Raw genomic sequence first — 20,391 nt, 5'->3', positions numbered from 1 at the left:
AGTGGACTTGAAAAGAACTTCAACCTCCACCTTATATCTTATGCAGATATTAGTTCTAAATGGATCACAAACTTAAATGTAAAAATGCAAAACTATAAAAATTTTAGAAAAAGCCCTGGCTGGTGTGGCTCAGTGGATTGAGCCAAAGGCTGCAAACCAAAGGGTCGCCGGTTTGATTCCCAGTCAGGGCACGTGCCTGGGTTGCCGGCCAGGTCCCTGGTTGGGGGCCTGAGAGAGGCTACAGAGGGATGTTTCTCTCACACATCAGTGTTTCTCTCCCAGTCTGCCTCCCTCACTTCCCCTCTCTCTAAAAATCAATTAACTCTTTAAAAAATTTTTTTAAGAAAAAAAAAAAACACCTAGGGAATCTTTAAGACTATGGTTCTTCAAGAGTTCTTAGACTTGACACAAAAGGCACAATATATAAAAGGAAAAAGTGCATAACGGGCCTTGCCAAAATTAAAAACTTTCTCTCTGAATAACCCATGAAGAAGATGAAAAAAGCTACAAACTAGGAGAAAATACGTGCAAACCACATATTTGACACAGAAATTGTATCTAGAATATAAAGAACTCTCAAAACTCAAAAGCAAGAGAAAAATCCTATTAGAAAATGGACAAAACATAAACAGACATTTCACCCAAGAGGATATAAAAATAGCCAATAAAAACACAAAAAGAATGTGCTGTATCTTTAGCCATTAGGGAGTGCAAATACAGCTACAATAAGATATCATTTACACACCTATCTGAATGACTGCAATAAAAAACAGGGATAACACCCAATCTAAGCAGAATGCAGGGAAACTCGTCCAATCCCTGTGGGAATACAAAATCATACAGCAACTTTACAAAATAATCTTGCAGTTTTCTGAAAACTAAATATGCACTTACCAGATGACCCAGTATCGTGCTCCTGTGCATTTATCCCAGAGCAAGAAACTTACGTTCACACAAAAATCTGCACACAAATATTCATTAACAGCTCTATTAACAAGAGTCATAAATCTTAAAAAAAATGCAAATATCCAACAAGTAAATGGTTAAACAAAAATGTGGTACATCCACGCCGTGAAAAACTACTCAGTAATTTTTAAAAGGTGATATACAGGTAATATAGGTGGATTCAGAAATTATTCCCATGGATCAGTCTAAATCTTAGTCTCTCTACACAGCCAAGAGAAATCCTTAGTGCTTAGGAGGAACCAAAAAGGTAAAGACTGTATTCTAAAATCCAGAAAATCGATGAGTAGCAAAATTTTGTTCCTGTCTATGAGAGTCTATGAAAAGTTACCCATCCAGGAATGTGACTTTAGTGAGCATGCTTTTCTTCTTTGACCCCACAAGCCTATTTATGTATATTTTCGCGATTCGTTTCTCCCTAGATGCCTTCTTCTCCTCAAGTCCTTGTTTATAAAACCTTTGTATCAAATTCAATCATACAGAAAAAGAACTCAAGCTTGTAGTCCCAAACTTTTTTCACTTCTTGTACACTCTTCTTGCGAGCTGTTACATAATTTTCAATACCTAAGTATGTACTGTGGACACTTTGAGTAATAGTAATAAAGACAACAGTTCTCCAATAAATAAATTATTTTCAAAGCATAACAAAGTCATTTTTGTTAATGCCTTTATGGTAACAACAGGACACGAATTGCTGTGAAATGTATTTTGGAACTCGGAAGTAAATGTCTCCCTTTAAGTGGTCCACAGCTACCAAATAATCAGTTGTCCACTTAAAAACTACCCAGATCCGAACCATATTCCATCTGGTTTTAAACACACAGTTCAAGGCTTAACCTTAAAAAGTATTCATTGAACCCAACATAAATCTTTTTCCAACAGATCAAAAAAGGTAATAAAAATACAACCATAAACTTAAATCTTTAAAGTATTATGAGAGGGAAGACAGTGGTAGTGGCTCCTGAGGCCTGTGTTTATAAAGTTTATAAAACCTGTGTTGGTGCACTGACTCAATGCAGGTGTTTTTGCTTATTTATATGTTTACTGGACTTTATGTTCAAACAGATAGAATCTGTTTCCTCTTCATGTAAAATTTTCAAGCCATTTCCTTTTTTATCATATAGAAATTGTCTTTACCTGAAGTTTTAAAATTAATATAACAGAAGAACTGTAAAATGTGTTATTAATAGTCCTAATATTAACAAGAAAATACAAATGCCCTGGCTGGACAGCTCAGTTGGTCAGAGTGTCATCCCAGCGTGCCAGGCTGGGGTACAATCCCTGGGCAGGGCACGTACAAGGAGCAACCAAAGAATGTATAAATAACCCGGACCAACAAATCGATGTTTCTATCACCCCCTTTCCTCTTTCTCTCTAAAATAAATTATTTTTAAAAAGAAGTAAAAAAAATCAACTGACACTTTTATTTTAAATTCCTCCTTCAAAATTCCTCCAGGCAATGTAGAGAAAGAATAACTTACGCTTATGAAGTATCACAAATAGGATATAGCAAAAGTCAAATAATCTTTAAACAAGAAAAAAACCTCTTTTGAGAAAGTTAGTAACAAGGATAACAACACAAAAGTATTTAACTTGAGAAAAAATCCTTTTATAATGTGTAATACTAAAATCACTTTTAGTGAATATATAACAGATCCTGAGTTAAAATAATTCTAAAATTATTAGGGCAGAGAAAAAGATAAGTTTAAGATAGTGTCAAATCGAAAGATAATGCAAACCACATATATAATTTTAAAATTTCTACTAGCCACATTTAAAAAAGGTAAAAATAGGTATTTCATTTTATTTAACCCAATATACCCCAAATATTACCAATTTAACATGTACTATTTTAAAAATTACTAATGAGATATTCTGTAATTTTTTGTACAGAGGATTCAAACTCCAGTGGGCATTTTGTACTCAGCACACATCTCAATTCAGACTAGCCACACACTTTCAGTGTTCAATAGCCACTTGTAGCTTATGGGTACCATACCAGACAACACAGGTCTAAGAAATAACTTGAGAAAACAGGACTATATCTACCTTCAGAGATTAAGTACAATAATCTGAAAGGACCTACAATCAACAGTTAATGTATACCCAACATCACAATCTGAGATGAAACTCATCAGAGAACATCTGCCTTCAAAAAATGTAAATACCTTTAAAGAATGTAAAGAGAGACCTAGCTGGTTTGGCTCAATGGATTGAAAGCTGGCCTGCCTGTGAACCAATTGCTGGTCCAAATTCCAGTCAGGGCCCACCCAGCTGGGGCCCGTGAGAGAGGCAACTGATTGATATCTCTCTTTCTCCATCCCTTCCCTTCTCTTTAAAAATAAATAAATAAAAACTGTATTTTAAAAAAGGGTTTCCGGATCTCTGAGAAAATTAAGAGTATAAAATACTAATGTAGCCCAACTGGTGTAGCTCAGATACTTGGGCATCAACCCACAAAGCAGAAAGTCGCTGGTTTGATTTCTGGTCAGAGCACATGCATGGCTTGCAGGTTTAGTCCTCAGTCAGGGTGCGTGGGAGAGGCAACAGATTAATGTGTCTCTCTCACAATGATGTTTCTTTCCCTCTCCTTCCCTCTCTCTCCCCCTCCTTCCCCCTCTCTCTAAGAATAAATAAAAAAAAATTTAAACTGCTAATAAAATACTAATTTAAAGAGAGTCAAAGTCTTAAAAAATACAACCCTTTCATCTGGAAGTAAGTAAAAACACAGAAGGGTGCAGGACACTAAATTTGGCAGGGGTCAGGGGCAAAGCAAGGGTTGCTAAAGGAGGCTGCAGTAAAATAAAGACCTCTATTAGGAAAGGGTGGTTCAGTCTCCCACTGAAAGCAACTTTTTGGAATACCAACCAACTCACACCCTCTCTTTGCAATTTCCTCAGGAATAAAGGTGTCAAGTCTTCCTGTTTTAGGGTGGAGGGTTAGTGAGAAGAAAAGAGGAAGGCCATGAACCATCCCTGACAACTCCTCCCCCACCCATAAAAACTGGCACAATCAAAGCCATCCTTGGGAGGTAAAGATGCCTTCCAAGCAAAAGAGATTTAGTAAAATAAGGCTAGAATACTCTCTAATCTTAACTCATGAAATTTCCTAAACATGGAACACAATCTCTCGACATCCGACTTGTGTTTTCAAAGGATAATTCTGACAGCTGTGTAATAGACTACAGAAAAAAAGAGTAAAAGCAGGAAAATCAGTTAGAAGGCTGTTGCAATTACCCAGCAAGAGATGATGGTGGCTATGGAAATGGTAAAAAAAAAACCTGGTTAAATTCTGTGTGTTTTAAAGGTACAGCCAATAACTTCCTGACAGAAAGAATCAATGTGGAGTGTGAGTGCAACAGAATCAAAAATGACTCCAAGATTTCTGGCCTGACCAACAGGAAGCCGCCAACAGCGGAAATGCAGACCCCTATGTATGTGGGTAGAGCAGGTATGAGCGGGCAGATCTGCGGGGGGAAGCAAGACTCTATTTGGGACATACTGAGTTTGAGGTATTTAAGAGTTGAGATACTGAGGAGGCAATAGAGATACAAAACTAGAGTTCAGGAGAGTGGTTTGAACTGGAGAAATACATTTAAAAGTCGTCAACATTTAGAAGATATTCAAAGCCACGAAACTAGCAGAGGTCACAAGGTAGTGAGAGCAGACAGGGAAGATAATCAAGGACGATGCCCTGGGATATTCCAATGATAGGAACAGGCAAAGGGGAGCTTCTACCAAGGAAGACTGTGGAGCAGCCCATGAGTTTCGAGAAAAACCAGGGGATGTGGTGACCTAAAAGGCAAGTGAGACAGGTATCTCAAAGGGGAAAATAACTTCATCAAATGTGTATTGATCACATGTGACAGAGCACTGGTGAGATTTAACATCATCATGGTTGGGAGACCTGAACAGAAACAATTTTTAGTACAATGGTAGCGGGAAAAACCTGGTTGGAATAGGTGTATAAAGAACATGAGAAAACTAGAACGTACTTAGACAATGATTTAAAGGGGTTCTGCAGCATGGAACTAAAAGTAAAACAAGCAAGAGTGATCAAGAGAAGATACTTTCATAAGAAAAATAACAGCACATTTGCATGTTGATGAGAATGACCCAGAAGAGAAGAACTGATGATGAACAAAGAGGGAGGAAAATCACCAGAGCCATGTCCAGAGTGAATGAAAGGGGATGGGATCTGATACATCAACCAGAGGAACTGGGATTAGAAAAAAGTAAAGACAGTTTATCTATCGTAATCAGGGCAAGCAAGGTCTGTGAGTCAAATCAGCAGCTACAACAAGGCGTGGCGGTGGAGCCTGTAAACATTCTTCTGACTGCTTCTGTTTTCTCAATGAAGTAGAAGCAGGTCTATAAACTCAAAGTGAACATGAGAACAGTTTAAAGAGAAAGGCAAGGGTAGACAGTAATCCATCTAGGAGTGGAGAAACTGAATAAATTAAGGAAATGCACTATGACTGCCAGACAATATTAACAGCCACCTGAGGTTTCTTACCATGAATCTAAAGTGAGAGTGGTCATATTGTTGTATTTTTCTTCGGTTACTTGCAACTGAGAGAATTTGATTTACATAGTGTTGAGATTTTTGTCAACTAAGTATGAAGAAGAAAGGAGCGAGGGAGTTGAGAGTTTGAGAGTGTATTGAAGGGAATGAAGACAGTAACTGACCAGCAAGTAATGAATGTACACTAAGCAAGGAGGGAAGAAAGGTAATCAAGAGGGCAAGATACAATGAAGGGAATAGAATCTGTGAACTGGAGGTCCTAACGACAATAAAGACTGTTGAGTTGGGGTAGTACGTGAAGTGAGCTGAAAATATAGATAGAAATACAGATGGAAAATATAGATTAAAGCGCTGGCTGGTGTGGCTCAGTGGATTGAGCACTGACCTCCAAACCAAAGGGTCACCACTTCAATTCCCAGTCCGGGCACATGCCTGGGTTGCGGGCCAGGTCCCCAGTAGGGGGCGCTTGAGGGGCAACCACACATTGACCCATCTCTCCCTTTCTTTCTCCTTACCTTCCCCTCTTTCTAAAAATAAATAAATAAAATCATTTAAAAAAATCCCACTGCATGGAACTCCCTGCTGACCCTTGATTGTGGTATACAAGGAAAAATGAAAAACTCAACAGCCAACACTTCCAAGGGGTAGAGAAAAGTAGAAAGAGTGATCCAGGGGAAAAAACAAAGACACAGGAAAATGCTACTGATGATGGAGAGGCATGAAAAGATAGGAATCATTCAGAACATTGCAAGGATTAAAGTGGGAGACATGAAGTGTCACCTGAAGGACTGACAGTGATTTGACATAAAAAGGAATAAAGGATATAATAGGATTAGTCCTGATGGACTTCAGGCAAGAAATAGTACCAAGGCTGTGAGTGTTGGCATGCAGAATGATATATCAGAAGCTCCCTGTCCACAGAACACAAGAGTCAGGGAAGCAAGCTGTTAGCCTCAGAGCAAATGGCTTCTCCCACTCTTAATGATGGTTTGCAAAGAAACTATAATGTACTAGTAAGGCTGCTGTAGAACTTTTAAAAATTAATAACATAAAAAAATTAGAACAGTGCCTTGCATCTAATGAGCACTCAAGATGGGCTTTTATTAGCTAATCAAATGTAAAATATAATTATTGTAGGGAAAAAAGATTCATCTTACATTTTCCTTTTCTCAGCAAGTGGGTTTCCCAAGTGATCTTCAGGAAAACCATTTGAGAAGGCAGAGGAAGTCTTTGAGGTCAACTTTTATGTAGTGTCCATCAATCTAAGAAAATGGGCTCTCCTCCAAAAAGTAGCACCACCAGCCCTTGAATTCATTTCTCCTAACTTTACCATCTACCTAACTTCAATGGTAAAATAACTTACCCATTCAAAAGCCATATATCGAGCACCTATTATGTACCAAGTAACAGTACCGGGGATACATCAGTAAACAAACATCCCTACCCTAATAGATGGAGATCAACAACAAACAGTATATACTATAATGAATAAGTGGTTTATACGTTTGAAGATAAGTATTATAGAAAAAAGTAAAGTATTACAAATAACGGTGTGAGGAACTTGGATTTTAGCTGTAAATAAGGAGTCAGGGTTGGCCTAGTGAAAAGGATATCATTTGAACAAAGATCTGAAGAAGTTGCGACAGCTATAGGGATATCTGGAAAAGTCTTCCCTAAGCAGAGGGGAAAGCCAGAGTAAAGGTTCTAAGACCTCTTCAATTAGTTCTTGCCACTATTTGGCAATAACTTTAATAATTTCTTTTTTTCCCCATTTCTTCTCTTCAAGCTTCTAAGCCTACTCTGTACTCCCTTTCAGCAGTGGACGACAATAGCTAACATTTATCAAATATTTACCACATACCAACCATTGTTCTAAGTGGTTTTAAAAGATTAAATAATTTAATCCTCACCACAGATCTATAAAATAGAGCTACTATTTTTTTAGAGCTACTATTGCCTCCACACAGAAAAACGAGACGCAGAAAGATTAGGCTACTTCCGCTCAAGATGGCAGCACAGGTAAACATGGCTCTCCTCCTCACACAACCATATCAAAGTTACATCACTAAATTACCTCACTCAGAACTATCAGAAATCGAGTTGAATGGAAGTCTGGCAGCTACGGAATTAAAGAATCCACATCCATCCAGACTGGTAAAAGGAGTGGAGATGCTGAACAGGCCAGTCCCATATCCCTGTGTGGTGGATAAAAATTCAGGAGGGATACCTGGGAACTAAGAGTCTCAGCCCCACAGGAGGCCCCCAGCCCAGGGTTCCAGTGCCAGGATGATTAAGTCCCCATAACTTCTGGCTGCAAAAATCAGCAGGGACTGAGTAGGTGGAAGAAACTTCTATAGTCCCAAGCAGTTCCTTTTAACCCGCACAAGCCCTGGCTGGTGTGGCTCAGTGGACTGAGCATCAGCCTGCAAACCAAAAGGTCGCTGGTTCAATTTCTAGTCAGGGCACAAGCCTGGGTTGCAGGCAAGGTCCCCAGATGGGGGCGTGCAAAAGGCAACTGATCAATGTTTCTCTCCCTCTTTCTCCCTTCCCCTCTCTCTAAAAATAAATAATAAAATCTTTTTAAAAATTTAAAAGAACCCACACATGGACTTACTCAGACTCACTCCCTTTCAGCTCCAGCACCAGGGTAGTAGCTGTGCACCAGTGGTATACAGAGAGGAACTGAAGTGCCTGGCATCAAGGCAGGAGCTTCTCCCAGGCAGAAATGTGGGCAGAGGCCATTGTCCCTTTTCTGGACCCTCACCCCACAGAGCCACAGAGCTGGCAGGCAGGTACCATATGAGACTCAATCAACTGGCTAACACTGTTTGCCCCACCCTCGTCCTGGAGATCCCCAGAGGCTTCATCCCAGCCAACTTATGGGCCCACCCAAACGGTTAACGACAGCTTTCTCATATGAATGGCTGGTCTTGGCTCATGTTTTACAACTTCCTAAATCCTGTCAAACAAGCAACAGCCAGCCTCAGCGAGCACCAGTGCTGGTACCTCTTGCTAAGGAGCAGCACTAGCAGCAGCCAGCCTAGATTCAGAGCTTGGCTTCGCCTGGGAATCTCCAAGCCCAGCACAAGTAGCAGCCATCTCCAATTGCTGTATAGCCCAGGGAGGGATGCAAAACACAGGTGGGGGCTGACCTTGCCCTGAACCACCTGGAAAACCCCAGACCTGCACACGCAATGAACAGCTGCAGACCACGTTGGAGTGCCACCGCCCTGCCCCTGCACAGCTGATCTTCCACAGAGGGCAGAGGTTGGTGGTCAGTGGTCACAGCCAGTCCTTGCTGCTGACTGACCTGGGTAAATCCTTCCCACTGACCTGGCAACAGCAATCAAGGCTCAACCATAAAAGTGGGCTGTACTCAGCCCACACAAAGGGCGCACCTTGAGTCCCCAGCGTGGGTAATAGGGGAGGCTGTGCCACAGGGACCCTACAGGACACGTACAACATTAGGCCACACCATCAAGACGGAGAGTCATAGCAGCTCTACCTAATACATAGAAACAAACAAAGGAAGGCTGGGCAGAGGAGGCAAAGGGCGAAACATTGGGACAACTGTAATAGCATAAACAATAAAATATCACTTAAAAAATAAAAAAAATTAGGCAGCTTTCCTCAAGATTAGCAAGTAGCAGAGCTCTGAAACATGTATAGTAAGTCTTTTCTACTATAAAACTTAACATTTAGCACAAATCGCTTCAAGTTCCCTCATTTCTAACACACAGAATACCTCCAAGTATATATACAGCAACTATGAGAGCTGCTTCTTGCCATTCTTCCAGTCATTCTAGACTGAATGGTCTTACCTACAATCTCCACTTACTTACTACCTTCCCTAACCTACCTCAATTTGACTGACATTTCCAATTATATCCCCAATCTATTAAGTTTGCTCTAATGTAGTTAGTCATCATCACGCCACGAGCCAAAGGGCTTTATGGATTCTCATGCTCCTTGAGTGTTGTGTTAGACTATGTCAATGCACTTTCTTCTTCAAATAGAAGCGATACCATGTTGGACCTTCCTATCTCTATTTGTAATTTCTCTCTCCTCATAAATCTCTTCCTTCATTTTCCAAGATGTACTTTTCCAACTTCCTTCTACGTCTCCAACTACTCCTTTAGTACCTTTTCCCCTCCTACTTCTTCAAAGGTAGCAATCCCAAAAGTTTAAGCAGGGTCCTTGTGCTTCTATCTCTGTTTAACTCAGTTTCACTTAAAGTTCATTTATCCAATAAATATTTCTTTTTTTAATGATTTTTTTAAAGATTTTATTTATTTGTCTTTAGAGAGGAACGGAAGGAGAGAAATATCAATGTATGGTTGCCTCTCATGAGTCCCCTGCCGGGAACCGGCCTGCAACCCAGGCATGTGCCCTGACTGGGAATCGAACCGCGATCGTGTGGTTCGCAGGCCCGCGCTCAATCCACTGAGCTACACCAGCCAGGGTCCAATAAATATTTCTTTAACACCTGCTCTCTAACCAAGCACACTGTATGGGTCACTCTGGATGGATGAGTGAACAGAATAGACAAAACCAAGAAACAAACAAAAGAACCTATGCCATCGAGGACTCTCAAAACCTCAACACCATCTCCCCCTAAATACTATTTAAAACACAGCACTCTCCTGACTTTAAAAAAATAAAATTTTGCAATGATTCTCCTCTTATCAACCAAATCTAAATTTATCTTTTCTTTGTTCATAACACTCCATAACCATTTTCCATCATACCTACCCAGGTTCATTTTTCATTATTCCCTGATTCAAAAAAAATTCCAGAAAGGCCAGTTCTTTGATTATTCCCTCTAATATCTTACCTGTTTCCAGCTGATAAAATAACTAGTGAAAACATATGTCCAGTACTTAAGACATAAAAAGGTATATTGAATAAAAAACTAGAAGTTCAAAAATTGATCTTTTTAATTCTCTCAAATGTATAAAAATAGCAAACACTTATATAGGGCTTACTACATGCCAAACACTATCCCAAATACTTTACATGCATTAATTCATTTATTCCACACAACAATCCTAATATCTCCAGCCTACAACTGTGGAAGCTGAGGCCCAAACAGGGTAAGCAACTTGCTCCAACTCTGACAAAGTATTAAGTGTGGGGCCGAGATTCACACGCAGGCAGTTTGTCTCCATGCTATACTGCATACTCCTAATAGGAGCAATAAATAAAAAGAGGGAGAGTTCAAAGGGCTTGCATGGAAACCTGTGTTCAACTACGAAAAATCATTTAAGTTAGTCCTTAACTTCAAATACTAAAGAGTAATATTTTCTTTAATATCATGCCAAATTTTTAAAATTCTAGAATTTAGTGCCATATAAGTATAATCTATAAACACAAGCCTATATTATTCAGAGTTCTACAAAGCTGCTGACAATATTTGCTAGGTATACAAAAGAATATATGGTTACTCATGACAAATGTTCTTTTGTTAGCATGCCTATATTAAAGTATTTTACTGTCATACTTGTTTTCATCAGGATCAAAACAGATCAGAATACAATTCAGAGAAGACAACTACCTTAAAGAAAGGCTAACTTGACTTTCTGGAAGCAAAATTCACATGAAGACTAAGGTCCAGGAAAACAAAAGATTTTAGTAGAAGCAGAAATTCCAAAAAAGTTTCAATAAGCATCTAACTTACATACCTTTCAACTTATCAACTCTACAGTTAAAGGACCTAATAAAAGGTTTCAAAAGATTCATCTGATAAATTCATGAAGCTATTTTATAACTGATTACATAAAATTAAAAATGAAAGGCAGAATTTCTTCCATAAACAATATGTTAGAATAATACAACCCTAACATATGAGCAGATGGAAATCATCATACCTATCACTTTCTTCTCTTTCCCTTTTCCCCTTCCCTTCTCATAAAGACACAAAACTTGTCAGGCGTTGAGATGGAGAGGTTAAAATGCATAAACCTGGATGGACAATAGTTTGATTTATCAAAAGCTAAAACTGGTAGCCTTCTCAAATAGTACTGACAATCTAATCTAGGAAATCTAAAGTATGTAGCCAAAGGCAGCAAAGGATCCAGGACTGTGAAGGCCTCAAATACACAGCAGCCATTACCAGAATTTGAAGTCTCCCCAATTAATATTGCCTCCTCTCTTCCTTTTTCTTGGGTTTACAATGTACCTACCTCCTGACTACCCAAGGCATCCCTAAATCCACTCACAAAATCAGCTCCCTCCCAAGAATTATGAGTGAAAAACATTCTGTGTTAACAATTTGATATTAACTCAAGGTATTAAAATCTGGAAGAGATTTTTTTGGAACGGGGAGACATTTTCTCCTCTCCCTACAACCAATCCACCATGATATTTATATAAGTGGCTCCACACTCAAAAAGATTAGATTAAAATTTCTTGGGGGAAAAGAATGGATTGGCCGCTGCCATTGAAGATATTCTCAAATAGTATACTACGTATTTGATATTTTCTTCCCTCCCCCATGCGACAAGATGCATAATCCTTCTCAAGATTTTTCTGCACACAGAGGCTCTCAATTCAGTCTTAAATCCCAAATTAGCACATTAAAACCCCTGTTAAACCCCCAAGGAGAGGACAATAGCTTTCTATTCTAGTGTTCATACTAGCACATAAAAACAGCTAACTAAAGAAGTAAAAAACGTCAAAAACAGCTCAGTCACATTACTAGAATTAAGGTGGTCTTAGGATGGAAGGAACGTCAATCAAAAACAGATTTTTCCCAATAATGTAGTACACTGCACCATCAATTTTATCCGTATTATTTCCTAAGTACCTAAAAGTACATGGCATTATGGTAGCTCATATCTTTTATAATAACAAAACCTAAAATGATTTGTACATTAAGATAAATTTAATTTGAAGCTGTGTAAGCACCTAAGCTTGAGATAGTTTCAGATTCATTGTGAGAAACCTTGAGAGCTGCACACTAAATACTATGGGGAGGGAATACACATCTTACTGAAGGAAGCAGGAAGACAAGAAACTATAATAAGGAGTATTGTACTATTCATTTACTATTCACAAAGCCAGAAGCAAATGATCTACTTTTCCCCTGGCTTTAGGTTAAAATGTGAAACTTTCCTTCACAACAGAAAGGAAACACGCTCTCCAGGAAAGTACACAACAGAATCAATGAAGAAAGTGGGCTCAATGAAGAGTCAACCAACCAAAACAAAGAGTAACTTCAAGGGTCTCAGAGCTTTTTTAAAATTCCAAATATAGTAAACATCGCTTCTATTGAACTAGATCTGTTCTTAATAACACCTTTGCAAAACCAAGTATATCAAATAAATTAAAGAATAAGCTTTCATTTAATAATGTCTCTACATTCTTCATTCGCCTGCTGACCTAACCTTCTCCATCCTTAAGGGAGCTTGGAGCTGACAACGCTTAGTGCCCTATTTCATCAGAATTTCTCCTGTTCTAATCAGGTCATTACTAAACTTCAAAGATACCCAGTAACATACACTGGTTAAAAGTTGTTCAAATACAAGTTTCCTAGTACCCCCTTTGAACTTATACACACACATAAGAAGCAGATGAGGGACAAATTATCTCTTTTATTAATGAAGTATGTTCCATCTCTTATTATCATATAATAAAAATTTCTTTATCTTCCCAATTCTTGTTTGCCCATGAATAAAATATCTAAAACTATTTGGAGGAACTGGTAGCTTTTTTTCTAGTGAAAAATTTTTTAGCTTATTTGAGTAATCATGCACCATTTCCTTTCCAAAAGCTGGGCTTAGATAACAAATTGCAGTTTACTATCAAAGACAAATAGACATTTCCTCACTCCTCTATTCTCCAAAACCTTGGTATCATTTCTGGATACAAGCAACTGAAAAAAGATGGAATCAATTAGCTGCCAAATCCTGTAGAATTCCCACACTAACATCCCTCAGACGGCCCTTACCTTGGTGGCATAGACGTTCATTTTTCACACTCCGCTCTGAACCCCAGAATATGCTGCACCCTAATGAAAGAGCAACCTTTCTAAAAAGCACCTCTACTGTCACCTCCTGTCCCCCACCAACCCCTAATGGCTCCTTACTGCCTAACAGATCAAAGTCAACTTGAACACTGAACACACCTTTCGTCATCTAGCTCTATCCTACTACACTAACTTCTCCAACACCATTTCTGAAAATTAACATCTCATTCCACCGAGACCAAACACCTTACAGCCCTCTCACATCACATTTGCCTATGCAAATAGTACATATTCTTTATTCAAGTCTCACTTTCTCCAAGAACTTTGTCTGAAGATACCACTATACTAACATATGATCCAGGCTATGTGTACCACACAATATTTGTATAATGGTTAATGCTTTTAATAACACTAATTATATTGTGGAACTATACCCAACAAGATAATAAATTTTCAGAAGTTAGTAAATTTTTAAAAAATAAAAAACATAATTTTAAAACAAGCCCCAGCCGGTATGGATAAGGTGCTTGGGCCTCATCCCACAAACCAAAAGGTTGTTGGTTCAATTCCCAGCCGGGGCACATGCCTGGGTTGAGGGTTTAGTTCTCAGTCAGGGTACAAACAGAAGGCCAATGTTTCTCACATGGATGTCTCTCCCTCACCTTCTCCCTCCTTTGACCTCTCTCTAATATCAAAAATGAAAAAAAAATTTTTAAAAAAGGTCGTCAGACCATTTCCCAAGGTGGGTCTATAAGTACTCAAAGATTATTTGACAAGCTAATTGAATAATGCTGACTTTAAAATATCAAGATATTTTATGTCAAGAGGTCTAGTACAAACGAAATACTGAGATGACTAGGATTTGCTTCAGCATAATCCAGGTCAAAGCAAGGGGGTAGAGAGGTAGAGTAAGTGTGGATACAGATGAACCCAGATGGGCTATGAATTGATCATCTTTGAAGTGACAGCTTCATAGAAGAACACTTTTATACTTGTTTAAAATTTTTCACATTAAAGAGTTTATTTAAAAAAAATACTAACAGTCTCTTTACTTCATGTTAAATGACAAAACCAAAATACACTGTAACAATTTCTTTAACCAAGAAATACCTAGGTCCACATTTAGAGTAGGAAAAAATTTCTGGAAAGACCTAATTTGTCAGGGAATTTTCATGGTTCCTTATCTAAGAATTAATAAAAATTAGAGGGGAAAATGGAGTCAAAATCAGGTGGAATCTCCATCAAAAGAAAGAATGAACCTTACCACCAAACACAGTACTATTTATTTTTTAATTTTCTATTGAATTACAGTGGTCTCAAAGGGGTCCACCCAAACAACTGCTGGAAATAAGAACACTGAAAAAAATCATAAGCAAAATAGGAAAGGCAGAAAATCAGGAAAGCAAAATTGCTACATATCAGCCAATGTTATTTCAGGAAATGTGATCTGAGGACACCTATTGCTGTTAACAGAGAATGAATTAGGTCCTTAAAAAATCAGAAAAATTAGCACTTCCTCTTCATTCCAAGGACAGCAAAACATGCTCTAAAAATTTCAGATATTTGGCTGAATAACAATGCATTTGTTGCTGCTAAAGAATACTCCACTTTTATATTTCAGTATATAGCTAATTTTCAAAATTCAATCAATACAATTTCCCTACAACATTATTCACCAATTCCCTCCAAAAGCTATAATACAACACCTACTCTCTTAAAATGGTGGCATTCTATTCTCATTACACTGCTCTTTCGCCTTGACTTTTTTCCCCCCAAACTGTTTTTAGGCGTATATACAAACCAATCTGATTATTCTGATTTCCTCTTCTTCAATTTTCTCTAAATACTCAAGAGGTGAGATTTTGGTTACCATAACCCAAAAATAAAAAAGTGTATTTTATTTAAACAGGTATCTGACACATATACTAACAGCAAGGTTCATTCTAATAGCAATACATCATCCACCCATCACTCAATACAATTAAAGTTTAAAACAGGGCAAAGCTCTTGTGTAAATGAGTTTAGTAAAAATAAAACCATCCTCACAAATAAACTCCTTAGAGAAAAAAAAAACACAAACTCATACTTAAATTGCCTTGTCACTTGTACTATCTTTAAAGTTAAGTCTTCCTAGCAAGTAAAAATAATTTCTCTTTTCTAGTAAAAGAAAAAGTCTGATATGGAACTGCTAACCTAAGGCACCAAAATAGTATTGAAATATTTTCTTCTATAAACTGCTTTCTGATAAAGTAAATAAATGGGTCAAAGCATAAAATAGAAATGTGACAAAACCCCCTGGATTACTATCACTACACTTTAAAAATGTGGTATTAACCACAAAATCTTTTCCAATAAAGGCCACATAATGAAATTAAAAACAATTCTGGAAAAAGTTCTTTCAGAAAAATCACTAAATATGTGATTAAAAAGTCCCACTTAGCTTCTTTCCTTGCATCCCTAAATAACTCAGTAAATTTTGCTGTCTGTATAGTTTGCCTACTCTCAACTTTTGAAGAATATACATATGTTGCTATCTTCAAAATATCAGGGAAATTGCCACATTTTATGTAAGAATGGACATTTGCAACTTGTTCCTATTATCCCTGAGGTAACATAAAACTTTTAAAATCTCAGAATGTGTTAGAACATTTTGTAAAGTCTATGGTGTGTAACTGCTATGCTCTACACCTGAAACTAATATGAAATGTCATTGAATGCAAAGTATAGCTGAAAAATAAAATTTAAAAAGTATCTCAGAATATGTTAATAAGTTTTATCCAATACACGTTATTCCAGTGGGATGGAACCATTTATAAGCTCCACTTAGATTAAGAAATCCTTTGAGAAAAGTATGTAGTACATTCTACTTATACTATTTCTAGAACACTAAAAATTTCTATAACCTATTTCCCTACTGTTTTTCTTTGGAACCAACTGAGATGAATGTAACTTCTTTCACAAAAAGTGAAAACAGTACTATACTTAATAACACAAAGCTAACCAAATTTCTGCAGTGGCTAAAGCTTTCACAAATTAAAGCTTTCTATTTCATCTGGTCTAGAAAAAGAGTAACACTGAGTTAAAATAGATTCCTTCAGGCATTCTTTGTGGGCATTGCCCCCAAAATAAAAACCACATGAAAATAAAGTGTAGCTTCACCTGAAAAGCGGCAGTAGAGAAGGAGACAAAGAGAAGACTTATAAAAGCTCACTGCTGAAACTGAGAAAAGAGTTTTCAATTCTCTTAAGACAAGTTAAAATAATTTTTAAAATAAAACTCCCCCAATGCAAGGAGTTCATCATGAAGCAACACCTTCCTTCTTCTCCCCAGGAATGAGGTGCAGGTTATTACTATTACTCCCTTTGGACTGAAGTTGAAGGTGTAACAAGACAGTTTCTCTGCATTTTGCCATTTGATTATAACTGTCTCATCCTAATAAAATTAAAGATTTTTCTGTACAACTTCATGAAAACAAATTTTATAATAATAAGTTAACTTTAAGTAACTGGTGCTCACAAACCTTCCCACAGAAATAATCTATTCGTCTGGAGAATTCAACAACTGAACCTGGCAGAAAGTATTCCAACAATCGAAAGTATGAAGCTGCAATGTTCATAATGTTACACCTAAAAATTTAAACCATACAAAAATATTTTGAAACCGTAGCTCCCTATTTCCTCTCCAAATGTCAGAAAACTTTAGTTATCTTCAGATGTGATCAAGATCCCCAAGTAAACTCATTCTGACTGCAGAGTGCTGAAACTAAGAATCTGATGACTTCAGGAAGAAAGTGTGGAGTAGAGAAAACTACTTGAGACTCTATTTACTGAGGCAAAATATCTTTTCAACAGAAAAGATGTATTAAAATAATTTACCGTCTTCTGCCAGACACACAGTCCCCTCTTGAACACACTGCTTGCAACTGGGCCAAGTATGACTGCCAAGGGCTTCCAAACCTGTGTGTTATGTTTGTTCAAAGTGGAAAGCTTCTCCACCAGCATATTACAAAGAAAAATGAAATGCATTTTTTACTTAAGAGTGAAAATCAATTGTATTAAATACATTCCTCCTGGGACAAATTAAATGTAAGTAATATTTTTTAAAGATCTCAAGTTATAACCTAAAGCAAGGTTTGCTATATAAATTGCTTCCAATTCCCAACAGTAGGGACTTACTTAGCTTCTCCAAATTGGGGCTTAAGTAGTTAAAAGGAAAAAAAGAAGTTTTATACATGGCTTTTCTATCTCAGTTTACATTTGATTAAAAGACAACATATCACAATCAAGTGACCATAATCTCAAATGTAAGATTCCTCAAGTATTACCGGTAAAATCTGTAAAAATCACAATATAGTAATGTGCAAAAGTGATTAAAAGGGCAACTGTGTATCTGTATTTACACTTGAGGTGTTACTTTTTTGCAAATAAGAAGTACATTGCTGCATGAGATCACTACTATGAACTTTAACATTTTCGCATATATCTTAATAACACAATCTTATTTAAACATGAGATGTATGTATCTGATATATGTAATCCTGTTCACTTTTCTGGTAATTCTTTTTTTCTCAGTGGTCTGATTAAAGCTAAGGCTCCTCCTTCCCATTATGCCATTAAACAGTGTATTTCAATTTAGCTTTTGCCAAGACATATCACAAGCCACCTCTTGCTTCTATTTTTTTTTTAAGATTTTACTTATTTTTAGAGAGGGGGAGAAGACGTGGGGAGAGAAACATCAATGTGCAAGAGACACACGGACCAGTTGCCTCCTGCATGCACCCTACTGGGGACCTGGCCAACAACCAGGCACGTGTCCTGGCAGGGAATGGAACTGACAACCTTTCCCTTCCAAGGCCGGTGCTCAACCCACTGAGCCACACCACCCAGGGCTAGTTTTGTTTTTTAATGAAGATGATAATGACAGAGATTGCTACCAAACCCATGTATGTGCGCGCTTTGTCATTTATTTTTCCCAGCCCTCATCTTTTCTGTGGAAAAATGGGGGATTTAATTTCGGAGGAAAAAATCTATTTTTATTTTGCATTAAAACCCTAATGGGGTTTCAAAAGAAAACAATGTATTCAGATACTTACCTTTCTAAAACAGTTAAAAGACAGAACTCCCAAATTCAAAAACACTAAGTCTGATATTGGCTGGAAAGGAAAATTCCACTCAAACATAAATAAAATGTTATCAACTAAGCTTAACATCAATATAATTCACTTATTCGATAATCAATGCCACGATATGGAAGGGATCTATAACCCACATATAACCTACACATAATCAAAATATCACATCTATATATTTGCTTGTGGAGTTCACAGACGAATTTGGTTTTGTGCCAGATTTATCTTATTTTGAAACGCCAAGGCTAACATTTGTTAGTATAATTAGAGCGCACATGAAGTGTCCTGGGGAGAGGCAATTCAGAAGAACGCTTAGGAGCCGGGACAAATTGGTCCGAAATGAAAAGAAAAAGAAAGAAAAAAACCCTCCCAACAGAGCGAATAATCCACAAATCACTGAAAACAAAACGGAAAACGTCCCTCTCCTGAGCAGCCTAAGGAAACGCTCAGGACGTTTAATACGCTACCCTACCCCACTTCATTCACTTCCCAACTCAACTTCCTTGACTTTTCAGGGGCCAACACGGGACACCCCTTTTTTTTCTGGAAGTGAACGTTGAAAGAATTCGTATAGGCAAGAGGAAAGGAACGGACAATTCCCAAGAAAGCTGTGAAACAGGTGGGTTAGAATGAGCAGCAGCAGCAGCAGCATCGAGATACTTAAGAGGCAGCTTGAAAATGACAGATGCGGTTAAAGGCACGACTATACACATCGGAAGCAGCTCTACTGTAGCACACAGACGGGGCTGACGGCAAACACAGAAAGGGGCAAAAGGCTAACTCCAGAGTGGTAGTAGCAGCGGAGCAAAAAACAAGCAGCGGGGCGAATGGGCAATGAGCAGTGGGATTAATGAGCTGCAGCGGCAGCAACACGGGTCGGAGTGCAAGTGATGGCTTTGGTCGTGGGAGACGGGGGCCACTGGGAAAAGACGTCAGAGAGGGGAAAGGGGGCTGGGTAAACGAGGAGTCCTGATCTAAGATTCCTGCCCCAACAAAAAATGTAGAGGAGAGAGCTGAAGACGTAAAGGCGCCTCGACTCCCCCAATTGAAGAAATTGTCCAAGGAGCCGGTGCTTGCCGCCACGCCGCCTTCTGCCCCGCTCTCTTTTCCCGGTGGTAACTGCTGTGGCGTAGAGAGGACAGGGAGGAAGAGGAGGAGGAGGAAGACCAAGAAAGAGGAGGGTGAGGATGAGGCGGGGGGTGGGGAGAGAGGGGGGTGCGGCCTGCACAGTTCTAGCGAAGCCTCCGCTCTCTCGTAGCCGGTCAGCCCCGGGTTTCCCCTAAGCCCAACCCCGCATAGACTCACCCGCCTGCCTTGCTTCGCTTTTCTCTTAGCCGACCCCGCGAGCTGCCGCGTCCTTACAAGAGACCACTGGACGAGTGTCGGGGAAAAAACTCTTCAGAACCGGGCCTGATTGCTTCAGCGAGTCCGACCTTTACGGCTGAGAGAGACACTCTCAGCTTTCGGTGGGTTCCACAGCCAGACGGGCCACCATCTTACATTAGGGTAAGACTCCTCCGGCTTCCCGTGCGCAGGCGCACGCCGTCCGGCAGGGAGGGACGGGGGAGGGGCGGGAGGAGTGGCAGGCGGACGCTCCCACAGCACTCTGGGAGTTGTAGTCCTCGGGCGGTAACTGCCCAGTTGCAAGCTGGAAGTTGAAGTTCTCCCTCCCAGGGCCGATGGGATTGCCAACCTCATGTGGCTGCTAGACTACTGCCTTTCTTCGTGTTTTGCTTCCTTCTTTGCCCGCGTGTGCTGCTCCAATCTCATTTGGTCGGCGATCTTCGTTAGTGGTTGGTTACGCTTCCTC

General features: G+C 38.8%; 1 protein-coding gene across 6 annotated transcripts in view; it reads right to left on the bottom strand.

Annotated features, from left to right (window-relative positions):
* The window catches only part of CNOT4 (CCR4-NOT transcription complex subunit 4), a 145,104-nt gene extending 124,986 nt beyond the window's left edge, over window positions 1-20,118 (bottom strand). For all 6 annotated transcript variants that reach the window (XM_037049139.1, XM_037049141.1, XM_037049140.1 and 3 more), the window contains exon 1: window positions 19,887-20,118. The gene's annotated coding sequence lies outside the window, so the exon portion shown is untranslated. The remainder of the gene's footprint in view (window positions 1-19,886) is intronic.
* Window positions 20,119-20,391: the final 273 nt, after the last annotated feature.

This window comes from Sturnira hondurensis, unplaced genomic scaffold (assembly GCF_014824575.4).
Source record: "Sturnira hondurensis isolate 20B ecotype Veracruz unplaced genomic scaffold, ASM1482457v3 Scaffold0006437, whole genome shotgun sequence".
Classification (NCBI taxonomy): domain Eukaryota; kingdom Metazoa; phylum Chordata; class Mammalia; order Chiroptera; family Phyllostomidae; genus Sturnira; species Sturnira hondurensis.
Note: the sequence above shows the minus strand (reverse complement) of the source record. Positions and strands in the feature narration are given on the sequence as shown.